A 27,658-nucleotide genomic window follows, 5' to 3' on the forward strand; every position below is an offset into this window, starting at 1 on the left:
CTTCCCTGCACACAATGCTTCTACCAAAACTATCATTTGTGGGCTTATGAATGTCTTATCTATTGTAATGGTATTGGTGTTCCACACAGCATTGCTTCTCATCAATGAACTCACAGCAAAAGGAATGAAGCAATGGGTTCAAGCTCATGGAATTCACTGGTCTTTTCCCACCATTCTGAAGTAGCTGGTTTGATGAAACAGTGAAAGGGTCTTTTGAAGACTTAGTTACAGTACCAGCTAGGAGGGCTAGGGCAAGGTTCACCAGAAGGCTGTATATGCTCTGAATCAGCATCCAATATACAGTGCTGTTTGTTTTGTTTTTCTTTTTTCTTCTTTCTTTCTTTCTTTCTTTCTTTCTTTCTTTCTTTCTTTCTTTCTTCTTTCTTTCTTTCTTTCTTTCTTTCTTTCTTTCTTTCTTCTTTCTTTCTTCTTTCTTTCCCTTTTTTTTGAGACAGAGTTTCCCTCTTGTCGCCCAGGCTGGAGTGCACTGGTGCGATCTTGGCTCACTGCAACATCTGCCTCCCGGGTTCAAGCAATTCTCATGACTCAGCCTCCCGAGTAGCTGGGATTACAGGCACCTGCCACCACACCGGCTCATTTTTGTATTTTTTAGTAGAGACGAGGTTTTGCCATGTTGGTCAGGCTGATCTTGAACTCCTGACCTCAGGTGATCCACCCGCCTCGGACTCCCAAAGTGCTGGGATTACAGGCATGAGCCAATGAGCCTGGCCACGGTGCTGTTTCTCTTACAGCAGGAAATCACAGTCAGGAATCAAGGGTGGAAATGGGAGTGGCACTATTCACCAATTTTTTTTTTCTTAGACAGAGTCTTGCTCTGTTGCCCAGGCTGGAGTGCAGTGGCATGGCCATAGCTCCCTGTAGCCTCAAACTCGTGGGCTCAAGCAATCCTCCCACCTCAGCCTCTCAAGTAGCTAGGACTACAAGTGCTTGCCACCAAGCCCAGCTAGTTTAACAAACAAAGAGAAAAAAATATATATATATATAGTAGAAACAGTGTCTCCCTATGCTGTTTGGGCTGGTCTCGAACTCCTGGCCTCAAGCAATCCTCCTGCCTTTGCCTCCCAAAGCACTGGGATTCCAGGCATGAGCCACTGTGCCCAGCTGAACCACTATTACTTCTAGTGACCCAGTAGCAAAATTTTTGGTTCCTTTCTTACAACTTTATGCTCTGCTGGTCTAGAGCTCTTAGTTCCAGAAGAAGGAATGCTTCCATCTGGAGACACAACAATAATTGCATCGAGCTGGAAGTAAAGGCTATCGCCCAGCCACTTTGGGCTCCTCAACACCCTGAATCAACAAGAAAAGAAGGGAATCCTCTAGTGGCTAGATAAATTGATTCTGACTACCAAGGGAAACTTGGACTACTACTCCACAATGGAGGTAAGAAAGAGTATGTCTGCAATTCATGAGATCCTGTAGAGCATCTCTCAGTACGACCATGCCCTCTGATTAAGTGGAACGGAAAAATATACAACAATCCAATCCAGACAGGACTAGATATGGCCCAGGTCCTTCAGGAATGAAGGTTGGATCACAACACCAAATAAAGAACCATGACCACCTGAGGTGTTTGCTGAAGGCAAAAGGAATACAGAATGGGGTAGTGGAGGAAGATAGTTATAAATAAATACACAGCCAAGACCACATGACTGGTTACAGAAATGAGGACTGTAATTGTTATATTTCCTCCTTATTTTATTTTGTGTTTTTTTTTATTATTTATTTATTTATTTTGAGATGGAGTCTCGCTCTGTCACCCAGGCTGGAGTGCAGTGGTGCGATCTCGGCTCACTGCAAGCTCCACCTCCCGGATTCACGCCATTCTCCTGCCTCAGTCTCCTGAGTATCTGGGACTACAGGAGCCCGCCACCACGCCCAGCTAATATTTTTTTTATGTTTTTAGTAGAGACGGGGTTTCACCGTGTTAGCCAGGATGGTCTCGATCTCCTGACCTCGTGATCTGCCCGCCTCGGCCTCCCAAAGTGCTGGCATTACAGGTGTGAGCCACCGCTCCCGGCCTCCTCCTTATTTTATTATGAACACGTTTGTGCAGCAAATATCTTTGTTTTCTTTCCTCTCATTTTATCATGTAACATAAGATGTATTGACTTTATATCATAGGATTTAAGCATTGTTAATTTTATATCTGGCTGGGTGTGGTTGTTCATGTCTGTAATCCCAGCACTTTGAGAGGCTGAGGTGAGAGGACCACTTGAGCCCAGAAGATCGAGACCAGCCTGGGCAACATAGGGAGACCCTGTCTCTACAAAAATTAAAAAAAAAAAAAAAATAGCCAGGCGTGGTAACACTTGCCTGTATTCCTAGCTACGTGGGAGACTGTAGAGGGAGGATCTCTTGAGCCCAGGAGGTAGAAGTTGCAGTGAGCTATGATCATGCCACTGCACTCCAGCATGGGCAACAGAGTGAGACCTTATCTCAAAAAACAACAACAGTTGAGCATGGTGGCTCACACCTGTAACCCTTGAAATTTGGGAGGCCAAGGCAGGTGAATTGCTGAAGCCCAGGAGTTCAAAACCAGCCCGAGCAATATGGCAAAACCTCATCTCTACTAAAAACAAATCAGAAAAAAAACAAAAAACAGTATCCAGGTGTAGTGGCATGCACTTGCTGTCCTGACTACTTGGAAGGCTGAGGTGGAAGACACCTCAATTGCTTGAGCCTGGGAGGATGAGGCTGCCATGAGCTGGCATTGCACCACTGCAGTCCAGCCTGGGCAACACAGGCAGACCTTGTCTCTATAGAAAACAAACAAAAAACCAACAATAAATCAAAAATTTTACATCTGCTCTATGAAAGTGTCATATATGCAAAGCAGCCCTCAAATGCCAAAGGAGCATCAAACCAAGGAATGAGGCAGATGAACCAGTTTGTTAATGAAGGGTGATTTATGAGGGAACTTATACACAGAAGTTTAGTTTTGAGCATCAGCAAGACAGGTAGATCTCAGCATGATATCTCCCCAGACCCAAGGCTCACCTACCAAAGGGAAAGGGGCTATATGCTCTATAGAGACAGTTCAAGGCAACTGACATAGTTTGGATTTTTGTCCCCTTTAAATCTCATGTTGCAATGATTCCCAGTGTTGGAGGTGGGGCCTGGTGGGAGGTGATTGGATCATGGGGGCAGATCCCTCATGAATGGTTCAGCACCATCCCCTTGGTGATAAGTGAGCTCTCACCTGACTGCATGTGAGATCTTGTTGTTTGTAAGTGCATGGCACCCACCCCTTCCCCGTCTCTCCTGCTCCCACTTTCTTTATGTAACATGCCTGCTCCCCCTTCAGCTCCCACGGTAATTGTAAGCTTCCTGAGGCCCTTGCCAGAACCAGATTCTAGAGCCATGCTTGTACAGCCTGCAGCCTGCAGATGGGAGAATCACAATCTCAGCTCATTGCAAGCTCTGCCTCCCAGGTTCAAGAGATTCTCCTGCCTCGGCCTCCTGAGTAGCTGGGATTACAAGCAACTACTAACCACCACGTCTGGTTAATTTTTTATTTTTATTTTTTGTATGTTTAGTAGAGACGGGGTCTCACCATGTTGGCCAGGCTGGTCTCAAACTCCTGACCTCAGGTGATCCGCCCGCCTTGGCCTCCCAAAGTGCTGGGATTACAGGCATGAGACACCGTGCACAGCCCAAACCTCTTTTCTTTATGAATTACCTAGCCTCAGGTGTTTTTTATAGTAATGCAGGGACGGCCTAACACAGCAGCCCTCCAGAACAAGCAAGAATGCTATGTGCGTCATAGCCTGTGATTTGTGTGGTAATATCAAGGTTGCCTTGACCTAAAGGCAGGATTTATAGTGTGTACATGTTCTTACACCAAGGACAGTAAATAAAGTAGGAATCAGAAGGCATTCACAAGACTGGGGTTAGTAAGAAGTCCGTATGGCAGATCAGCATTCAAGATGGAGTCACTTTTGTCTCCGCAACATCACAGTCTTTAAGTTTCAGAAGAATATCAAAGAGAAGACTAAACATCATTCATTCCCATCCTTTTATGGGAAAGAGTTTGTGCATTTTTGGTGGCACACAGGATAGATGTATCATATTAGGCAGAATTATTACCTTGTTATTGTCATTATTTGGAGATTAAGTATGGTTTCAGGAGATGAGGATGAGTGTCAAGTTGACAAGGGGTAGATTTGTGATGGTTATTTTTATGTGTCGACTTGACTGGGACATGGGGTGCCTACCTAAAACGTTATTTCTGGGTGTGTCTGTGAGAGTGATTCTGAATGAGACCGGTATTTGAATCAGATGGCCCTCCCCAGTGTGGGAGTCCTCATCCAGTCCTGTCATCCAATCCATTGAGGGCCTGAATAGAACAACAGAAGCAGAGGAGGGAGAGTTTGCTCTGCCTGCCTGATTGGTTGAGCGGAGACATCAGTCTTCTGCCCTCTCCTGGGACTTGCACCATCAGATTCCCAGTTCTCAGAGTTACACCGCCAGCCTTCCCGGGTCTCCAGTTTGCAGAAGCAGAGTGTGGGATTTCTCAGCCTCCATAATCACATGAGTTAATTCCTTAAAATACATCATAGATGATAATACAGTGATAGAGATAGGGGTGGACAGACAGATAGATTGATCAATCATATTGGCCTATTTTTCTGGAGAACCTTGACTAATACAGTGTGTGTTTTAAGAGCTCTATTGGTGGGGGGTGGCAATGGGGAGATGTTGGTCAAAGGGTATGAAGTTTCAACTATACAGAAGAATAAGTTTTCTTTTTTTTTTTTGAGACAGAGTCTCGCTGTTGCCCAGGCTGGAGTGCAGTGGCACGATCTCGGCTCACTGCAGGCTCCGTCCCCCGGGGTTCACGCCATTCTCCTGCCTCAGCCTCCCGAGTAGCTGGGACTGCAGGCGCCCGCCACCTCGCTCGGCTAATTTTTTTTGTATTTTTAGTAGAGACGGAGTTTCACTGTGTTAGCCAGGATGGTCTCGATCTCCTGAGCTCGTGATCCGCCCGCCTCTGCCTCCCAAAGTGCTGGGATTACAGGCGTGAGCCACCGCGCCCGGCCAGAAGAATAAGTTTTCAAGACCTATAAGAGAACTGATTTTATTTTATTTTTAAATTTTATTTTATTGAGAGTGTCTTGCTCTTTCACTCAGGCTGGTGTGCACTGGGATGGTCTCAGGTCATTGCAGCCTCGATATTCTGGGCTCAAGTGATCCTCCTACCTCAGCCTCCCAAGGAGCTGGGACAACAGGTGCATGGCACCACGCCTGGCTAATTTTTGAATTTTTTGTAGAGATAGGGTCTCACTATGTTGCCCAGGCTGGTCTCAAACTCCTGGCTCAAGTGATCCTCTTGCCTTGGCCTCTCAAAGTGTTGGGATTACAGGCGTAAGCCACTGCACCTGACCAAGAGAGCTGACCTTAAATGTTCACACCACAAAAAAAAATTATGTGAGGTGATGGATATGCTTGATTTAATTATTCCATAATGTGTACATATATCAAAACATCACATTGCATCCCACAGAGATATATAGTTATTATTGATCAATTAATTTTTTTTTTGAGGTATGGTTTCACTCTCCTCATCCAGGCTGGAGGGCAATGGTGTGATTTTGGCTCACTGCAACCTCTGCCTCCCAGGCTCAAGCAATCCTCCCACCTCAGCCTCCCGAGTTGCTGGGACTATAGGGGCACACCACCATGCCCTGCTAATTTTTGTATTTTTGGTGCAGACAGGGTTTCACTATGTTAGTCAGGCTGGTCTCAAACTCCTGAGCTCAAGTGATCAGCCCGTCTTGGCCTCCCAAAGTGCTGGGGTTACAGGCATGAGTCACTGCGCCTGGCTGATTAAATATTTTTTAAAAGAGATTTATTTTAATTTACACACTGTAACATTCACCCATCCTAAGCGTACAATTCAATAATTTTTAGTGAATGTACAGAGCTGTGCAATCATCACCACATTCCAACTTTAAAATACCTCCGTCCCCAGAAAGATCTTTATTTTATTTTATTTTATTATACTTTAAGTTTTAGGGTACATGTGCACAATGTGCAGGTTTGTTACATATGTATACATGTGCCATGTTGGTGTGCTGCACCCATTAACTCGTCATTTAGCATTAGGTATATCTCCTAATGCTATCCCTCCCCCCCACCCCACCCACCCCACAAGGTTCATTTGCAGTCACTCCTTTACCCACTTGAGCCCTAGGCAGCCACTAATCTACTTTCTATCTTGATAGCTTTGCCTTTTCTGGGTAATCTCTGTGTTCAGTGGTGTTTCTATAGAACTTGACCATGGCGGGCACTAAGGCCCCCAAAAAGAATTGGTAGCTCAGCCTAATGAGAGTGGAAAAAACCCACTCCCATAATGAGTTCATTTTCTCAAATTTTTGGACCGGTCTTTAACAAATTCAGACATTTTTCAGATTCAGGTTTTCACAAGGCCATGTAGGCAGCTCCTCCCATCATCTTTCTTGTTACCAGAGGAAGTAGCGCCCTTGGCCAGAGGCATGCAAAGCAAGTGTTGGTCTCTGGGCAGCCACTCTAATGGAGAGAAAGCCCAGAAACTCAGCCAAGATGCAACACCCTAGCAGTGCTGTGCATTTTACCTTTTTTTTTTTTTGAGATGGAGTCTCGCTCTGTCACTCAGGCTCAGGCTGGAGTGCAGTGGCATGATCTCGGTTCACTGCAACCTCTGCCTCCCGGGTTCAAGTGATTCTTCTGCCTCAGCCTCCCATATAGCTGGGATTACAGGTGCCCTCAACCACGCTCAGCTAATTTTTTGTATTTTTGGTAAAGACGGAGTTTCACCATGTTGGCCAGGCTGGTCTTGAACTCTTGACCTCAGCTTCCCAAAGTGCTGGGATTACAAGTGTGAGCCACCGTGCCTGGCCCCATTTTACCCTTTCTTTTTAACTCATCCCTGCCATGTAGTCTATGGATAAAGGAGAAGGCTCCAGACAAGGTGGTCTTGCCTTAGAAGGTGCTCACTGACAATTGCTACCTTTTCTGTCATTAAACAATCCAACCACGCAAATTCCGTTTTGAAAGACTAAGGCTTTTTTTTTTTTTTTTTGAGACAGAGTCTCGCTCTGTCGCCAGGCTGGATTGCAGTGGTGCAATCTCAGCTCACTGCAACCTCCGGCTCCCTGGTTCAAGTGATTCTCCTGCCTCAGCCTCCCGAATAGCTGGGATTACAGGCACATGCCACCACGCCCAGCTAATTTTTGTATTTTTAGTAGAAATGGGGTTTCACCATGTTAGCCAGGATGGTCTTGATCTCCTGACCTCGTGATCTGCCCACCGCAGCCTCCCAAAGTGCTGGGATTACAGGTGTGAGCCACCGCATCCAGCGGACAAAGGCTGTTTTGTCAGAATAGCATGAAAAAAAGAAAAGAAATGAAAAGACAAAGGCCCTTAGTAAATGTCAACGCTTCACTCCAGAATGTTCTCTTAGTAGTGCCTACATAGCTTGAAACACAGTCCAGGCCTTCTCGAAAAAGAGTTACTTGGTCACAAAAGAAGTTTCCAAGGCTCTTTTCTAGAACCCAGTTTTATTATTGTGCTTGTTTTGTTTTGACAGTCACCTTCTGCTTTGTGCCTAGGAGACAAGTATGACCTTCCTGTTCCTCCTACATTCAAAAAACCCCAGACCTTCCGTATTATATCTCCAGGACATGCTGGAAGCCTCTACCCCAACCCTACTTGCCTAGTTCTTGTCTAGGCTACTGCATATCTTTCCAACTGTTGGTCTGGAATCATCCACATCAACGCTTGGAACCCCCTCTGCCTGTAATCCCAACATTTTGCGAGGCCAAGGCCGGGGAATCTCTTGAGCCCAGGAAATCGAGGCTGCAGTGAGCTGTGTTCACACCACTGCACTGCAGCGTGGGTGACAGAGCAAGACCCTGTCTCCAAAAAAAAGAAAAAGAAAAAGAAAAAAGAAAAGAAACAATGACAATGTCACTTTGCTTACAGCACATAATAAAATCAAACTCTAAGCAGGATGGTAGCCATGGAAGTCAGAATCCGCTAACAAGTGTAAGTAACAACTTGTCTGCCAGAAAAAATACAAAAAGAAACAAATCAAACTTCAGATTTTTTTCTGTTCAAACTCATTTCTCTTACTGTCTTCTGCATCTCAATAAATGATGACCCCATCCTTCAAGTGACTCAGGCCAAAATCCTTGGCATCACCCTTAACGTTTTCTTCGCTCTCACCACACATCCAATCCACCATTGATGCTGCAGGCTCTTCCTTTAGACGACAGCTGCCTACTTTCCAGGAAATGCACCACTTGGGTTCACACTGCTAGTGTTTCTTGCTGAAATGATTAAGACTGGTTTCTCTCCTTCCAGCCATGCCTCTCTTCCATCTGTTCTTATCCCAGGATCAAAGTGATCCTTTGCAATGGAAAGCCAGTGTTTCTCCTCTGCCCCATGTTTCCTAATGTCTTTGTATCACACTCAGATCCTTAATACGGCTGCAAGGCCCTACCTGGTCCAACCCCAACTCCTCTCTAGCCTTGCATCCTGCCACTGGATCACTATGCTACAGCCACATGGGTCTCTGCATTGTTACAGAACCCTCCAGCATGCTCACTCGGCAGGGCCTGTGCACATGCTCGTTGGAGGCTGGTGCCTCTTCTCCCAGTAATCTCTGTGCCTTCCTCATTTCCTTCAGGTCTCTGCTCAAATATTGCTGCCCCAGAGGCCTTCCCTGACTGCTCTCTTCTACAGTAACACTCCTTTACATCTGCTCCATTTACCCAAATTTACTGTTTGGCTTTAGCACTTATTTTTAGCACCCAGCATGCACTTATTTGCCTATTCATTGGTTGTCTGTTTCCCCTACTAGGAGGTAAGCTCCATGGGAACAGGAACTTGGTTTGCAAGGCAGACTGACTTTAAGATAGTCTCCTCTCCCGTGATCCCCACTTCCTGTTGCTCAAGTCTTTATGTAATTCCCTCTCCTTCAGTGTGGGTGGGACCTGTGATTTGCATCTAACCAATAGCATGTGACAAAGTGATAGGATATTATTCCTATGATTATGTTGCTTTATAAGACTCAATCTTGGCCAGGCACAGCGGCTCCTTCCTGCAATCCCAACCCTTTGGGATGCTGAGGTGGGAGGGTCACTTGAGGCCAGGAGTACAAGACCAGCCTGGGCAACACAGTGAGACCCTGTTTCTGTAAAAAGTTTATTAAAGATTAGCTGGGCAGGCCAGGTGCGGTGGCTCACACCTGTAATCCCAGCACTTTGGGAGGCCGAGGCGGGCAGATCACGAGGTCAGGAGTTCCAGACCAGCCTGGCCAACATGGTGAAACCCCGTCTCTACAAAAAATACAAAAATTAGCCAGGCATGGTGGTGGATGCCTGTCATCCCAGCTACTCAGGAGGCTGAGGCAGGAGAATCACTTGAAACCAGAAGGCGGAGGTTGCAGTGAGCTGAGATCGCACCACTGTGCTTCAGCCTGGGCAACAAGAGCAAAACTCTGTCTAAAAAAAAGAAAAATTAGCTGGGCATGGTGGTGCATGCCTTTAGTCCCAGCTACTCAGGAGGCTGAGGCAGGAGGATTGCTTGAGCCCAAAAATTCGAGGTTACAGAGAGCTATACAAAAATAATTCCTTTTTTTTTTTTTTTTTTGAGTCTTGCTGTATCACCCAGGCTGTAGTGTGCACTCACTGCAACCTCCGCCTCCGGGGCTTAAGCGATTCCCCTGCCTCAGCCTCTTGAGTAGCTGGGATTATAGGCACCCACCACTACACCTGGCTAATTTTTCCATTTTTAGTAGAGATGGGGTTTTGGCAGGTTGGCTAGGCTGGTCTTGAACTCCTGACCTCAGGTGATTCACCCGCCTCAGTCCCGCAAAGTGCCTGGGATTACAGGTATGAGCCACTGCGCCCGGCCAATAAGACTTCCATCTTGCTAGCAGATATGCTTTCTCCTGCTGGCCTGGCCTGAAGCAAGCTGCTGCTTGTCAACCGCACAGGGGCAGCCTCCAGGAACTGAGGACCTCTGGCCAACAGCTGGTAAAAATCCAAAGCTTTCCATCCTATTCCTATAAGAAAATAAAGTCCACTAACCACCGGAGTGGGCTTAGAAGCAAGTTCTTCTCCAGTTGAGTCTCCAGATGAGAACATAGCACTGTTGATAGCTTGATTGCAGCCTGGCAAGAACCTGAAACAGATAACTCAGGGAAACAGTACATGGACTCTAGACCCACAAAAACTGAGAAAGAGTAAATGTGTGTTTCCATAAACTGCTGCATTTGCAACAATATGTTACACAGCAATAGAAAACTAATATTGATTGGTTTGTTCATTGCTCTATCCTGAGTACATAGGACAAGATTCAAGTGTACATTAGGTACTTAATAAATATTTGTTGAATGAGTATATTGTTACAGAAAAGCAAAGTAGCAAACAAAGTGGGCCAATGTTATAATATGTTACCAGTCATAAGAGTGCCCTGTCTATGTGCACACACATAGTCTATCTCTAGAAGGGTATACAAGGAAGTAACAGAAGACCGGGGGAGGAAAACTAGGGAATAAGAAATCCATGAAAAATTGAGACTTTCACTTTATACTCTTCTGAACTGTTATTTATTTATTTATTTATTTGAGACAGGGTCTTGCTCTGTCACCCAGGCTGGATCTGCAATGGTGTGATCATGGCTCACAGCAGCCTCCAATTCCTGGACTCAGGCAATCCTCCCACCTCAGCCTCCTGAGTAGCTGGGACTACAGGCATGCACCACCACATCCAGCTACTTTTTTTTTTTTTTTTTTTTGAGACGGATTCTCGCTCTTTCGCCCAGGCTGGAGAGCAGTGGCGCCATCTCGGCTCACTGCAGGCTCCGCCTCCCGGGTTCATGCCATTCTCCTGCCTCAGTCTCCCGAGTAGCTGGGACTACAAGCGCCTGCCACCATACCTGGCTAATTTTTTTTGTATTTTTAGTAGAGACGGGGTTTCACCATGTTAGCCAGGATGGTCTCGATCTCCTGACCTCATGATCTGCCCACCTTGGCCTCCCAAAGTGCTAGGATTACAGACGTGAGCCACCACGCCCAGCCACTTTTTTTTTTTTTTTTTTTTTTTAATTTTTTTGTAGGGACGAGGTCTTGCTCTGTTGCCCAGGCTGGTCTCGAACTCCTAGGAAAGGAGGGAAAAATAAGGGAAAAGCTTGGCCCCCTTGTTTTGCATTTTACCTTGGAAAAGGCCCTTGTGGCTCGGCTTTACACATATCTGGAAAAAGAATTCCTAAAACAAAGGAAATTTTTTTAAAAGAAGAAAGTAAGAATTTACCTTTCTGCTGCTTTTGTTGTTGTCATTTGTTTGTTTTGGGTTTTTTTTTTTTTTTTTTTTTTTGAGATGGATTCTCACTCTGTCACCCAGGCTGGAGTACAGTGTGGCACAACCTCAACCCACTGCAACCTCTGTCTCTTGGGTTCGAACTATCCTCCTGTCTCAGCATCCTAAGTAGCTGGGACTACAGGTGCATGCCACCATGCCCGACTAATTTTTTTGTATTTTCAGTAGAGACGAGGTTTCACCACATTGGCCAGGCTGGTCTTGAGCTCCTGAACTCAAAAGATCCGCCTGCCTCAGCCTCCTAAAGTGCTGGGACTACAGGCGTGAGACACGGCGCCTGGCCCTTTTCTGCTTCTTTGTGATGTAGTCAAAACATAATGTGCTATTGACTCTGAAATTCTTTGTTTTTTGGGGGGAGGCCAAGGCAGGAGGGACTCTGCAGGTACTCGGATTACAGGCGTGAGCCACTGCACGTGGCCTGAATTTTGTTTTTACTCTATAAATGTATCACTTAAACATCCACCCCCAAAACCAAATAGCCCCTATGACTTCCAATTTCAAGTAAAATCCCTTCTTCAGCACTTACTCCTTTACTTGGCGCTCTGCCTTCCCCATCCAGGAAACACCCTCATCTGTTGCACCTGCCCTGTAATCCCCCTCCAGGATGTTTTGTGGTGAGCGCCTTCAACAAAAGAGTAACTACAGAATTAAATGTGTTTGGAACCACATGCACATCGTGCTTTGACTACCTTACAAAGGAGCAGAAAGGCAAATTCTGTTTCCAGTAATGTGCAAAGTCAAGCCACAAGGACCTTCTCCGAGGTAAAATGCAACGAAAGGGCCAAGCTTTCCCTTATTGTGATTGTATAACCAGCCTAACAGACATTTAATTTGAGAAAAAATTTGAATAATAATACGGAGTTACCCTGGAGTTTTGGGATGGTCTAATAGTAAGCTTTGAACAATGTGGCCAAAATGATTATAATCAGAGTGGGGGGAGCAATTCCTGTATTTATTTGGCTGACTTGAAAAAAAAATCCAGCTGCAAATCTGCAGGCTGACAAATGGACAGAACCCATTACAGAGCAAGAAAAACTGAGTCAGAGAGGACAGGCTAGAGCTCTGGGAGGCCACACACCTTGTGCCAGAAATCGAAGCTGCCAAGCTTATCACTTACAAACCTCGTCATATCATGTTAGTGGGACGGTTTCAAATGGATAGCCCCTGATCTGTTTTGAAACTAGCCAGTATAGCTGGGTGCGATGACTCACACCTGTAACCCCAGCACTTTGGGAGGCCAAGGCAGGTGGATCACTTGAGGTCAGGAGAACGAGACCAGCCTGGACAACATGGTGAAACCCTGTCTCTACTAAAAATACAAAAGTTAGCCAGGTGTGGTGGTTGGCACCTATAATCTCAGCTACTCAGGAGGCTGAGGCTGGAGAATTGCTTGAACCAAGCAATTGGTTGGAGGAGGTTGCAGAGAGCCAAGATCGTGCTACTGCACTCCAGCCTGGGTGACAGAGCAAGACTCCATCTCTAAAAAAAAAAAAAAAAGAGAGAGAGAAAAGAAAGAAACTAGCCAATATAACTAACTTAAAATATAATGAAAGTCATTTCTCTTAGGGCTATAGAGAATATGTGAGACACAGTGAGTGGACTGTTTCTTGTGATCACATCTTATTTACCTTCATGTAATTAGCAAGGGACTGTGACCACAGCAATACAGGATTATTAACCTTGTTCAAAGTTCTAAAACTGGACCTGAAAAACACAACCATAATTAATGTTGAATGATTAATCAACATCTATGTGTTGATAGCTAAAAAACCTTGAGTTATAAGATGTTATCTCTGTCTAGCTTTTTAAATCATAATTGTTTTTTGTGTGTGTGTGTATGTGTCTGTAAGACATTACAATTTTGCCTAGCACAGTGGTGAGTCCCTATAGTTCCAGCCACTCAGGAGGCTGAGGCGAGAGGATTGCTTGAGTCCAGGAAGTTCAAGACCACCCTGGGCAACATAGTGAAACTCCATCTCAAAAAACAAACAAAGCAGCTATAAAATATTGCAATTTCTCACAGGTGACACTATGGCTATGTCTTCTTGGTTATTCAATCTGTTCAAGCCGGACAAGTTGTCGACGTGGCTACAAGTTCATGACTTTGGATCCTATGAAGATCAAAAGTTATGCTTAGGCCAGGCATGGTGGCTCACACCTGGTAATCCCAGAGCTTTGGGAGGTCAAGCTGGAAGGATCACTTGAGGCCAGGAGTTAGAGGGTGCAATGAGCTATTATTGCACCACTGCATTCCAGTCTGGGTGACATACATAAATAAATAAGGTGGTGCACAGCCTCTTGGCCACAATAACATCCTTTTCAAGAAATATCTGGGTACTTGACTAAATAGCTGTCTTTGCCTTTCATTCATTCATTCATTTACTCATTCTACCAATATTTAACACTGGGGTGCAAGGAGGCATAAGTAAGGACTGTTACTCACAGTCTGGTGGTCCATGGGTTTGTGGGTGTGTCTTCCAGCCAATGTGTCATTGTAGCCAAATCTTTTCTTAATTGGTTGGAGTGCGAGCTCTTGGAGAAGAGACACAAAGGATGGGTAACTCAAGTGGGGAAATTGGTGTTCCTGGAGCAGAGCGTCCTGGTGCCATATCCTCAGACTCTCAAGTGATGGGAAGGAGGAAAGAATGATCAGGAAGGATCTATCTCAACATATTTCCTTCCTTCCTTCCTTCCTTCCTTCCTTCCTTCCTTCCTTCCTTCCTTCCTTCCTTCCTTCTTTCCTTCCTTCCTTCCTTCCTTCCTTCCTTCCTCTCTCTCTCTCTCTTTCTTTCTTTCCTTCTTATATGGGTCTCTCTCTCTCACCCAGCTTGGAGTGCACTGGTGTGATTTTGGCTCACTGCAGCCTCTGCCTCCTGGCCTAAAGCAATTATCCCCCCTCAGGCTCCCGGGTAGCTGAGAATACGGGCAAACGCTACCACACCTGGTTAATTTTTTTGGTTATTTTTTTGTTTCACCATGTTGCCCAGGTGGGTCTTGTACTCCTGGGCTCAGGTGGTCCACCTACCTTGGCCTCCCAAAAAGAAGCCTCCCTTTCTAAAGCCCTCTTTAAAGAAGGTTACAGACGTGAGCTACCACACCCAGCCCCTATCTCAACACATTTCAAAGAACAAAAATCACACATCCCTCCCATCACTCCTTTTTCGTTTGTTTTTTTGAGAGAAAGAATTTCGCTCTGTCACCCAGGCTGGAGTGCGGTGGCATGAAATCAGCTCACTGCAGCCTTGACCTCCCAGGCTCAAGTGATTCTTTCACCTCATTCTCCAAGTAGCTGAGACTGCAGGTACATGCCACCATGCCCGGCTAATTTTCTGATTTTGTTATAGAGACGAAGTCTCACTATATTGCCCAGGCTGGTCTCAAAGTCCTGATCTCAAGCAATCGTCCCACCTCAGCTTCCCAATGTGCTGGGATTACAGGCGTGAGCTACAGTGCCTGGCCCCTTCACTATTTCTTTTCTTTTTCTTTTTCCTTTTTTTTGAGACAGAGTCTCACTTTGTCACCCAGGCTGGAGTGCAGTGGCACATCTCGGCTCATTGCAACCTCCGCCTCCTGGGTTCATGCAATTCTCCTGCCTTGGCCTCCCAAAGTGCTTGGGATTACAGGCATAAGCCACTGCGCCTGGCCCTCCTTCTAGCTATTTGAAACTATAGAATATATTATTGTTAACTGTAGTCATCCTATACAGGTGTAGAACACGAGAACTCTTTCCTCTTATGTAGGTGAAATTTTGTATCCTTGACAAATGTCTCCCTATCCCTCCATTCTCCCTACCCTCCCTAGCTCCTAGTATCCTCTGTTTTACTTTTTACTTTTATGAGATCAACTTTTTTTTAGCTTCCACATATGAATATGGAACATGCAGGCCGGGTGCAGCAGCTCACACCTATAACCCCAGCACTTTGGGAGGCCAAGGTGGGCGGGTCATTTGAGGTCAGAAGTTTGAGACCAGCCTGACCAACATGGTGAAACCCTGTCTATATAAAAATACAAAAAAAAAAAAAAAAAAAAATTAGCCAGGTGTGGTGGCATGCACCTGTAGTCCCAGCTACTTAAGAGGCTGAGACACGAGAATCGCTTGAATCTGAGAGGCAGAGGTTGCAGTGAGCTGAGATTGCACCACTGCACTCCAGTCTGGGCAACAAAGTGAGACTCTGTCTCAAAAAAAAACAAAAAAGAAAAAAACAAAAAAAAAAGAATGTGAACATGCAGTGTTTATTTAACTTTCTGTTCCCTGCTTATTTCACTTAAAATAATGTCCTCCAATTCGATCCCTGTTGCCTCAAATGATAACATGGCTGAATAGTATTCCATTGTGTAAATATACCACATTCTCTTTATCCATTCATCTATTGTTTCCAGATGACTGGATAAAGTTGATACCATATCTTGGTTGATTCTATATCCTGGCTATTGAGAATAGTGCTGCAATAAACAAGGGGGTGAGATGTCTTTTTTTTTTTTTTTTTTTTTTTTTTTTTTTTTTTTTTTGAGATGGAGTTTTACTCTTGTTTCCCAGGCTGGAGTACAATGGCGCGATCTTGGCTCACTTCAACCTCTGCTTCCTGGCTTCAAGCAATTCTCCTGCCTCAGCCTCCTGAGAGGCTGAGAGTACAGGTGCACACCACCACGCCCGGCTTATTTTTGTATTTTTAGTAGAGACGGGATTTCACCATGTTGGCCAGGCTGGTCTCAAACTGACCTCAGGTGATCCACTGGCCTCGGCCCCCCAAAGTGGTGGGATTACAGGCATGAGCCACAGTGCCCAGCCGAGATATCTTTTTGGTATACTGATTTCCTTTCTTTTTAATAAATATCCAGTAGTGGGATGGCTGGATCATATGGTAGTTGTATTTGTAGTTGTTTCAGTACTGGTTTACATTCCTACTAACACTGCATGAGTTCGCTTTTCTCCAGATCCTCACCAGTATTTATTATTTTTTTGTCTTTTTGGTAATAGCCATCCTAGCTGGGGTGAAATGATGCCTCATTATGGTTTTGATTTGCATTTCCCTGATGATTAATGATTTTGAACACTTTTCTCCTATATTTGTTGGCCATTTGAATGTCTTCTTTTGAGATCATTTGTCCTTTTTTTTTTTTTCTTTTGAGATAGAGTTTTGCTCTTGTCACCCAGGCTGGAGTGCAGTGGCGCGATCTCAGCTCACTGCAATCTCCATCTCCTGGGGTCAAGCGATTCTTCTGCCTCAGCCTCCCAAGTAGCTGGGACGACAGCTGCCCACCACCATGCCAGGCTAATCGTATTTTTTAGTAGAGACAGGGTTTCACCATGTTGGACAGGCTGGTCTCGAACTCCCGACCTCAGGTGATCTGCCTGCCTCAGCCTCCCAAAGTGCTGGGATTACAGGTGTGAGCCACCGTGCCTGGCCCTCATTTGTCCATTTTTTAGATTGGAATTTTTTTTTTTTTTTTGCTGTTGAGTTGTTTGGGTTTTTCGTATATTCTAGATATTCATCCCCTACTGGATGAGTAGTTTGCAAATATTTTCTCCCAATCTGTTGGTTGTCTCTTCACTCTGTTGATTGTTTCCTTTGCTGTTCAGAGGCTTTTGAGTTTGATATAATCCCATTTACTTATTTTTGCTGCCTATGCTTTTTTTTTTTTTTTTTTGACAGGGTGTTGCTGTGTTGCCCAGGCTGGAGTGCAGTAGTACAAAAGGCTCACTGCAGCCTCAGTCTCCTGCTGCCTGTGCTTTTGAGGTCTTATTCATAAAATCTTTACGCAGACAATGTCCTGAAGCATTTCCTCTCTATATATTTTTTTCTGGTAGTTTCATAGGTTCCAGTCTTATATTTAGGCCTTCGATCCATTTTGAGTTAATTTTTGTATAGAATGAGAGGTGAGGGTCTAGTTTCATTCTTCTGCATATGGATCTTCAGTTTTCCTAGCACCATTGGTTGAAGAGACTGTTCTTTCCCCAGTGAGTATTCTTCACACCTTTGTCAAAAATCAGTTGGCTGTAGATAAGTGGATTAATTTCTGGGTTCTCTAATCTGTTCCATTGGTCTATGTGTCTACTTTTATATGTCAGTACCATGCTGTTTTGGTTACTACAGTTTTGTTTTATACACACACACACACACACACACATACACACATATATACATATATATACACATATATATATTTTAGACAGAATCTAGATTTTTCTTTCTTTAGACAGAGTCTAGATTTTTTTTTTTTAAGACAGTCTTGCTCTGTTGTTGTTGCCCAGGCTAGGGTGCAGTGATGTGATCTTGGCTCACTGCAACCTCCACGTCCTGGGTTCAAGCGATTCTCATGCCTCAGCCTCCTGAGTAGCTGGGACGGCAGGTACATGCCATCAAGCCCGGCTAATTTTTTTTTTTTTTTTTGAGATGAAGTCTCACTCCGTTACCCAGGCTGGAGTGCAGTGGTGGGATCTCAGCTCACTGCAACCTCCAGCTTCCAGGTTCAAGCAATTCTCCTGCCTCAGCCTCCCTAGAAGCTGGGATTACAGGTGTGCACTCCACATCTGGCTAATTTTTGTATTTTTAGTAGAAATGGGGTTTCACCCTGTTGGCCAGGCTGGTCTCGAACTCCTAACCTCAGGTGATCTGCCTGTCTCAGCCTCCCAAAGTGTTGAGATTACAGGTGTGAGCCACTGCACCTGGCCAGGAGAATTATCTTCTATCCTAAGGCAAGAAATCTAATATAATTGCCCTAAACATTGACAAGCACTACTCCACACGTGTGACTAATGAATAGAACTCTTACACACCCAGAATGTAAATTTATGAACTTGCATATCTTAGACACACACAGAAAGACATTTCCCCTACTTCAAAGAACAACTTATATATAAATTAAAAGCTCGGCATCGTGGCTTACGCCTGTAATTTCAGCACTTTGGGAGGCCAAAGTGGGCGGATCATTTCAGGCTAGGAGTTCACGACCAGCCTGGCCAACATGGCGAAACCCCATCTCTACTAAAAATACAAAAATAAGCTGGGAATGATGGCACATGCCTGTAGTCCCGGCTACTCGGGAGGCTGAGACAGGAGAATCGCTTGGACCCGGAAGGGGAAGGTTGCAGTGAGCCAAGATTGTGCCACTGCACTCCAGCCTGGTGACAGAGCAAGACTCTGTCTCAAAAAAAAAAAAAAAATTAAAAATTAAAAAATTTTAAAACATGCCAGGAGTGGCTGTGGGCACCCATAGTCCCATCTACTTGGAGGCTGAGGCAGGAGGTTCTCTTGAGCCTGGGAGTTTGAGGCTGCAGTGAGATATTGTTGCACCACTGCACTCCAGCCTAGGTGAGAGGGAGACTTCAGCACTAAAAAACAAACAAAATAAAACAGAACAAAACACACACTCTCTCCCTCTATCTGTCTATCTATATAACTCAAATATGTCTTGCGTTGCTTTGAGTTCTCCCAAGGTTTCAAGTGCATCCAGTCGTATGGGAAGTAGGTAATCCCAAGAAACACCAGTGGGCAGAGGGGAATTCCAGTAGGGAAGGGATGGGAGCAAGAGTGGGTATGTTTTCCAGCAGGGTCCCCTGGGAGCCTCTAAAACCTAATCTGTCAGAGAACTCTGGGAGCCAATGTAGAATGCGCATCTGATCCGCCTGCCTAAGGGGCAGGAGCGTGGGGCCTTTATGCACCTCCACCTGTCAGTCATCCATGGAGGGATTGGGGCAGGTTAGTCCACTCCCTGCACTCCTGACCTGTCATCCTGTGGCAAAGGAGGACCTAGGGGCTCAAGGAAGTCCTCAGGCAGGGAAATGCAGTGGGTAGCAGCTGGAAGTCAGGCTGGTGTCACCAGAGTGTCAGGATGAGTGCAGGAAGGCGGGACTCCAACTGCACAGGCCACATTCTCTTCCTCAAGCTTCTACGTAGGCTTTAGTGCCTCTTTTCTCCTGTTTCTTTCAGAATTCATTGGGTGGTGTCATCCCACATACTACAGAGATTTCTCAGGCTTCTCATTCTTGTCAACAAGCCTTGGAAGGCAGGAAGGGACAGGGACTTCCTCACCTTCCAGCACCTGCAGGGAACCAGCGTGGTGAGCGCTGAATCACGTGTGGCCTCCAGATACCAAGTGACCCATTCTTTCTAAAGCCCTCTTTAAAGCAAGGAGAAAATCCAGAACGCAAGAGGGATGCTCAGGTTTCTGGTTCTTATTTTTCTTTCCAAATGTAAAGAGAATAAATCTAGGCCAGGTGCAGTGGCTCGCACCTGTAATCCCAGCACTTTGGGAGGCTGAGGCAGGTGGATTGCTTGAGCTCAGGAGTTTGAGACCAGCCTGGGCAACATAGTGAGACCTTGTCTCTACAAAAAAGTACAAAAATTAGCCAGGCATGGTGGCACGTGCCTGTGGTTCCAGCAACTCGGGAGGCTGAGGTGGGAGGTTGGTTTAAGCCGGAGGTTACAGTAAGCTAAGATCACACCACTGCACTCCAGCCTAGGTGACAGAGCCAGACCCTGTCTCAACAAAACAAAACAAAACTTTTCTTTAAAAAAAAAATAGAAATAGGGTCTTGCTGTGTTGGCCAGGTGGCCTCAAACTCCTGGTCTCAAACTATCCTCCCACCTTGGCCTCCCAAAGTCCTGGGATTACAGGTGTGAGCCACCATGCCCAACCCAAAATTCTTTTCAAGAATTATCTTCTAGGCTGGGCGTGGTGGCTCATGCCTGTAATCCCAGCACTTTGGGAGGCTGAGGTGGGTGGATCACCTGGCATCAGGAGTTTGAGACCAGCCTGGGCAATAGGGTGAAATCCCATCTCTACTAAAAATACAAAAAATTAGCTGGTCATGGTAGCAGGTGCCTGTAATTCCAGCTACTTGGGAGGCTGAGGCAGGAGAATCACTTGAACCCAGGAGGCTGAGGTTGCAGTGAGCTGAGTTCGCACCATTGCATTCCAGCCTGGGCAACAAGAGCGAGACTCTGTCTCAAACAAACAAACAAAAAAAGAATTCTCTTCTAATATTGTTTTAACTGTTTATCATGCATGAGTATTACCTGTTTTATTAAACACAACTTTAAGAAAATAGAAAGGAAGTATACCTTCTTTGAATACAGCAATGGAAAATGTCATCTGAAATTTCCAGAACTTATTTTACCTTATTATTTAAGGTGAAAGTGACAGATCAAAAGTGAACATTTCCATATCTTTCGTATAGCTTTAAGGCTTTTTTGGTAGTTTATGAGAATATTTTGTCAAATTATGAAATGCTTTAAATTTATGTGCAAATTTTCATGAAAATAATTGTGCAATATGCAGTCATCTATTTCATTGCAGGGTGTAATGTTTTAAAGACTCTAATGATTTTAAACTTAATTTCCATTTTTGTACATTTATCTTTGAAAGAAAAAAGGAGGCTAGACATGGTGGCTCATCACTGTAATCCCAGCACTTTGGGAGGCTGAGGCAGGTGGATTGCCTGAGCCCAGGAGTTCGAGACCAGCCTGGACAACAAAGGGAGACCCTGTCTCTATTTCTTTTTTATTTAAAATTCTTTTAAAAAATGAAAAAAAATGAAGGTGATTATTTGAAACAGCTTTGTGAAAATCACTTCAGCTCCATGTTCCGTACCTGTTCCATTATATGTAATTTTAAATCTGATGGGCCTAAAAGCAAATCCATTATTCCTTTATTTATCTATGTATTTTCACTGCAGCCTCAAACTCCCAGGCTCATGCAATCCTCCTGCCTTGGCCTCCTGAGCAGCTGGAATCACAGGTGCAAGCCACCACGCCTGGCCATTATTCCTTTAATGCAAGAACATTCATTCAAAAATATCTTCATTTCAGGCCAGGTGCGGTGGCTTACACCTGTAATCCCAGCACTTTGGGAGGCCGAGGTGGGCAGATCACTTGAGGTCAGGAGTTCAAGACCAGCCTGGCCAAGATGGTGAAACCCTGTCTCTAGTAAAAATACAAAAATTAGCCAGGCGTGGTAGTGGGCGCCTGTAATCCCAGCTACTTGGGAGGTTGAGGCATGAGAATCACTTGAACCTGGGAAGCAGAGGTTGCAGTGAGCCGAGATTGTGCCATTGCACACCAGCCTGAGCAACAAGAGTGAAATTCCATCTCAAATCAAAATTAAAAAAACTTCATTTCTTCTTATTTTACTGGAATAATTATCATTATGTTAAATAAACTCACGATATTGGTTCCCACAAACGACAGTAGAAAAGTGTTTTTCATGGTTTCACTCTCTGTTTTTTTTTTGGAGATGAGGTCTCACTATGTTGCCCAGGCTGGTCTCAAACTCCTGAGCTCAAGGAACCCGTCTGCCTCAGCCTCCCAAAGTGCTGGGATTACAGGCGTGACCACTGCACCTGGTTTTACTCTTACTAAATGGAAGAAATTGAAGATAGTAGATTCTTTATTCAAAAAGAATGTGTTCTTTTCATAGGCAAGCATACATTGCTGAAAATGTAAAAATTTTAGGGCAACTGTGTTCTCATAATTAGGACTCCTATATAAGAGCAGGAGGGATAAAAATACATTTAAGCAAACTCTCGAAACCACTTGTTTATAATTTCTCACTCTGCATAGAAAAAAATGACTCAAGTTAATTCTGTTCACTAAAAGAAGAAAATGGTCAATTAAGTGGACCAAAATAGTCCCAATTAAAGATATACATTTCTCCGATGAGCAAAAATTGAGAATCTTCCATGATATGAAGACATAACTTTTTTTATTCTTAGATAAAATAATATGTACTTTTATCTCACAAAAGGGACAAGATAAAAAGAGCTTTAGGCCAGGAGTGGTGACTCACGCCTATAATCCCAGCATTTTGGGAGGCTGAGGCGGATGGATCACTTGAGGTCAGGAGTTCGAGACCAGTCTGGCCAACATGGTGAAACCCCATCTCTACTAAAAAATATAAAAATTAGCCGGGTGCGGTGGTACGTGCCTGTATTCCCAGCTGCTCTGGAGGCTGAGGCAGGAGAATCACTTGAACCCCAGAGGAGAAGGATGTAGTGAGCTGAGATCACACCATGGCACTCCAACCTGGGTGACAGAGCGAGACTCCATCTCAAAAAAAAAAAAAAAAGATAAAAAGAGCATTAAAACTAAGACCTTGTTAGACACAGTGGCTCATGCCTGTACTCCCAGCACTTTGGGAGGTGGAGGTGGGAGGATCACTTGAGCCCCAGAGTTTGAGACCAGCCTGGGCAACATAGCAAGACCCCGTCTCTACAAAAATAAAAAAAAAAAATGATCTGGGCATGGTGGCATGTGCCTGTGGTCCCAGCTACTTGGGAGGCTGATGTCGGAGCATTGCCTGAGTCCAGGAGGTCGAGGTTGCAGTGGTCCGTGTTCATGCCACTGCACTCTAGCCTGGGCAACAGAACAAGACCGTTTAAGATTTTGAAGCTCTTGATTGTGTACGTGTGTGTGTAAACCAACAGAAGCAGTAGGCAGGCTTTGAGGTTTGGAAGTAAAGAACCCAAAAACTTCCTTAAAAATGAAATTAAGATTTTGTAGGAAAATGCTTTCTCACCTCAAACTACAGGTGTGTTCTACCTACCTTAGGCCTTGTTTTCCATCTCAATAGACCAATATTCAGTCCGTTCCCTAAGTGGGAAACCCAAGCGTCATCTTAGCATTTTCCTTTGCTCCCTCCTCCAAATCCTCTGCATCACCAGTTCATCCATTTATGCAGGAGGAGGACATTAGCAATTGCGACTCCTTCCTTCAGCTGTGGCTGTCTCTGTTTTCTCCTTCATACATTTCTCTGAAGACTGCTTTGACTTCACCGGCTCCATTTCCTCCTGTCTCACACTCCCCCAACTCCCTCCAACCTGACTTCTGACCTGCTCACCATGGAAACATCCCCTGCTAAGATCCCCAGTGATATCCATGCCTCGAAACCAACAGACGTCCCTCATCCCTCTTCACATCTCTCAATTGCATCCATGCTCGTGGCCCCTTCTTCCTTCTGAAGCCACTCCCTTACTTCTTTTTAAATTTTTTTTTCTTGAGACAGGGTCTCACTCTGTTGCCCAGCCTGGAGTGCAATGGCACAATCTCAGCTCACTGTAACCTCTGCCTCCCATGTTCAAGCAATTTTCATGCCTCAGCCTCCCAAGTAGCTGAGACTGCAGACGTGCGCCACCACACCAGGCTAATTTGTTGTATTTTTGGTAAAGACGGGGTTTTGCCATGTTGGCCAGGCTGGTCTTGAACTTCTAGCCTCAAGTGATCCACTGGCCCTGGCCTCCCAAAGTGCTGGAATTACAGGCGTGAGCCACCGAGCCTGGCCACTCCCTTACTTCTTGACTGCACTCTTCTGGTTTTTTTCGTTTTTTGTTTTTTTCTTTTAGAATGTATAAAATGAGGCCAGGAGCTGTGGCTGTGGGACACCTGTAATCCCAGGACCTTGGGAAGCAGAGGCAGGTGGATCATTAAGGTCAGGAGTTCGAGATCAGCCTGGCAAACATGGTGAAACCCCCATCTCTACTAAAAATACAAAAATGAGCCAAGCATGGTGGCACATGCCTATAGTCCCAGCTACTCGGGAGGCTGAGGCAGGAGAATCGCTTGAACCTGGGAGGTGGAGGTTGCAGTGAGCCGAGATCATGCCGTTGCACTCCAGCCTGGGGAACAAGAGAGAAACTCTGTCTCAATCAATCAATCAATAAAATGTATAAAATGTAGAGGCGGGGTCTTGCTTTGTTGCCCAGGCTGGTCTCAAATTCCTGGCTTTAAGTGATCCTCCTACCTAGGCCTCCCAAAGTGCTAGGGCTACTGGTGTGAGCCACTGCACTCAGCCTTCTGGTTTCTTCTACATCTCAGGGGACTCCTGTGTTTCTTTTCAGGTTCATTCTCCAACCAGGCCAGCACTTACTAGATTTCTTCACAACTTCATCTCAATCCTCCTCATTTTCTCTTTCTAGCTCTTTCTAGACCAGTAGTTCTCAAAGTGTGTTCCACAGATCCTTTTCGGGGGGGCTCATGAGGTCAATACTGTTTTCACAATACTAAATGTGACTTGCCTTTTTTTTGCTGTGGTGGCACATTGGGGCTGTGGACACTAAAATGATGGGATGAAACTGTTGGTGTCTAGTATGAATCAGGGCATGGGCACCAAACTGTACTAATTATCACTGCATTCTCCCCAGTCATGCACTTATAGGAAAAACAAAGCAAGCTGCACCCAAGACTGTACTTGATGAATTAGTAAAAAACAAATAATAATTTTATTAAACTTTGACTCTTGAGTATGTCTTTTTCCATATAGATACCCGTTATTCTAGCACCATTTACTGAAAAGACTATTGTTTCTCCATCGAGTTAACTTGGCACCCTAGTGGAAAATCAATTGATCATATAATTATGGGTCTATTTCTGGACTCAATTTTGTTCCATTGATCTGTATGTCTTTACTTATGCTAAAACCATACTGATTTGATTGCTTTAGCTTTATACACAGTAAATTTAAAATCAGGTCGCATGACGCATATGCACAGCCAAACACACCCAGGTCAGCTCCCCACCTTTTTTTTTTTTTTTTTTTTTTTTTTTTGTATTTTTTTTTTTATTAATTTTTGCATACAAAAACAATAAACATTTTCTAAAAATACATACAAACAAAAAGATGCGTATCAAACATATTAGGAAGGTTGCACATGGGAAGTCGGGGAATAGAAATGGGGGTGGGAGTTAAAATAAATGAGAGAGGGACTTTATATGGATCAGTGATAATAACTCAATCCTCTATTTGACAAAGAAGAGGGAGAAGGAAGAGGAAGAAAAAGAAAGTGGGATAAAGGATGAGAAAGGGAGGAAAATAGAAAAAATTAGAGTATGACTCCAGGGTAGACCTGTTTTGTTGTCATTGAGTTGGTTGGTGGGTTTGTCTGTTGTATTCTTCATGTTTCGCCAAGTTGGCCAGACTGGTCTCGAACTCCTAGCCCGAAGTGATCAACCCGCCTCGCCCCCCAGAGTGCCGGGACCACAGGCGTGAGCCACCACGTCCAGCCCCCACATTGCTTTTGGCCTCCGTGGTAGACCTCCCAGACGGAGCGGCCAGGCAGAGGAGCTCCTCACTTCTTCCCAGACGATAGGTGGCCGGGCAGAGGCGCTCCTCACTTCCCAGACGATGGGTGGTCGGGCAGAGGCACTCCCCACTTCCCAGACGATGGGTGTCCGGGCAGAGGCACTCCTCACTTCCCAGATGGGGCAGCCGGGCAGAGGCGCTCCTCACTTTCCAGACGATGGGTGGCCGGGCAGAGGCGCTCCTCACCTCCCAGACGATGGGTGGCCGGGCAGAGGCGCTCCTCACCTCCCAGACGATGGGTGGCCGGGCAGAGGCGCTCCTCACCTCCCAGACGGGGCGGCCGGGCAGAGGCGCTCCTCACTTCTTCCCGGACAGGGCGGCCGGGCAGAGGCGCTCCTCACTTCTTCCCGACGGGGCGGCCGGGCAGAGGCGCTCCTCACCTCTTCCCGGACGGGGCGGCCGGGCAGAGGCGCTCCTCACCTCTTCCCGGACGGGGCGGCCGGGCAGAGGCGCTCCTCACCTCCCAGACGATGGGTGGCCGGGCAGAGGCGCTCCTCACCTCCCAGACGATGGGTGGCCGGGCAGAGGCGCTCCTCACCTCCCAGACGATGGGTGGCCGGGCAGAGGCGCTCCTCACCTCCCAGACGATGGGTGGCCGGGCAGAGGCGCTCCTCACCTCCCAGACGATGGGTGGCCGGGCAGAGGCGCTCCTCACCTCCCAGACGATGGGTGGCCGGGCAGAGGCGCTCCTCACCTCCCAGACGGGGCGGCCGGGCAGAGGCGCTCCTCACTTCTTCCCGGACAGGGCGGCCGGGCAGAGGCGCTCCTCACTTCTTCCCGACGGGGCGGCCAGGCAGAGGCGCTCCTCACCTCTTCCCGGACGGGGCGGCCGGGCAGAGGCGCTCCTCACCTCTTCCCGGACGGGGCGGCCGGGCAGAGGCGCTCCTCACTTCCTCCCGGACGGGGCGGCCGGGCAGAGGCGCTCCTCACTTCCCAGACGGTGGGTGGCCAGGCAGAGGCGCTCCTCACTTCTTCCCGGATGGGGCGCCCGGGCAGAGGCGCTCCTCATTTCTTCCCGGACGGGGCGGCCGGGCAGAGGCGCTCCTCACTTCCCAGACGGGGCGGCCGGGCAGAGGCGCTCCTCACTTCTTCCCGGACGGGGCGGCCGGGCAGAGGCGCTCCTCACTTCCCAGACGATGGGTGGCCGGGCAGAGGCGCTCCTCACCTCCCAGACGGTGGGTGGCCGGGCAGAGGCGCTCCTCACCTCCCAGACGGTGGGTGGCCGGGCAGAGGCGCTCCTCACTTCCCAGACGGTGGGTGGCCGGGCAGAGGCGCTCCTCACTTCCCAGACGGGGCGGCCGGGCAGAGGCGCTCCTCACTTCCCAGACGGTGGGTGGCCGGGCAGAGGCGCTCCTCACTTCCCAGACGGGGCGGCCGGGCAGAGGCGCTCCTCACTTCCCAGACGGTGGGTGGCCGGGCAGAGGCGCTCCTCACTTCCCAGACGGTGGGTGGCCGGGCAGAGGCGCTCCTCACTTCCCAGACGGTGGGTGGCCGGGCAGAGGCGCTCCTCACTTCCCAGACGGGGCGGCCGGGCAGAGGCCCTCCTCACTTCCCAGACGGGGCGGCCGGGCAGAGGTGCTCCTCACCTCCCAGACGGGGCGGCCGGGCAGAGGCGCTCCCCACCTTCCAGATGGGGCGGCGGCCGGGCAGGGGCTGCAATCCCAGCACCCTGGCAGGCCAAGGCAGGCGGCCGGGGGGTAGCGGCTGCCGCGAGGCCAGACCACGCCACCGCCCTCCAGCCCGGGCAACACCGAGCACTGGGTGAGCGAGACTCCGTCTGTAGTCCCAGTACCTCGGGAGGCTGAGGCGGGCAGAGCACTCGGCGTCAGGAGCCGGCGACCAGCGTGGCCAAGATGGCGAACGCGTGCCTGCATCCAAAGGAGAAAAGGCAGGCAGCGGTGGCGGGCGCCAGCAGTCCCAGGCAGTCCGCGGCGGGGGCAGCAGCAAGCCGAGTAGATTGTAGCCTGGGCCAGAGAAAGAAAGAAAGAAAGAAAGAAAGAGAGAGAGAGAGAGAGGGAGGGAGGGAGGGAGGGAGGGAGGGAGGGAGGAAGGAAGGAAGAAAGGGAAGAAGGAAGGAAGGAAGGAAGGAAGGAAGGAAGGAAGGAAGGAAGGGCCCTTTTTTTTTTTTTTTGAGACGGAGTCTCGCTCTGTAGCCCAGGCTGGAGTGCAGTGGCACAGTCTCGGCTTACTGCAAGCTC

General features: G+C 46.9%; 1 long non-coding RNA gene across 1 annotated transcript in view; it reads left to right on the forward strand.

Moving 5' to 3' along the window:
• The first annotated feature begins 1,298 nt into the window (after positions 1-1,298).
• The window catches only part of LOC129492500 (uncharacterized), a 41,934-nt gene continuing 15,574 nt past the window's right edge, over positions 1,299-27,658 (forward strand). Inside the window, exon 1 of the long non-coding RNA XR_010114422.1 lies at positions 1,299-1,401. This is a non-coding gene — a long non-coding RNA (uncharacterized lncRNA). The remainder of the gene's footprint in view (positions 1,402-27,658) is intronic.

Source organism: Symphalangus syndactylus, chromosome 11, assembly GCF_028878055.3.
Source record: "Symphalangus syndactylus isolate Jambi chromosome 11, NHGRI_mSymSyn1-v2.1_pri, whole genome shotgun sequence".
NCBI lineage: Eukaryota > Metazoa > Chordata > Mammalia > Primates > Hylobatidae > Symphalangus > Symphalangus syndactylus.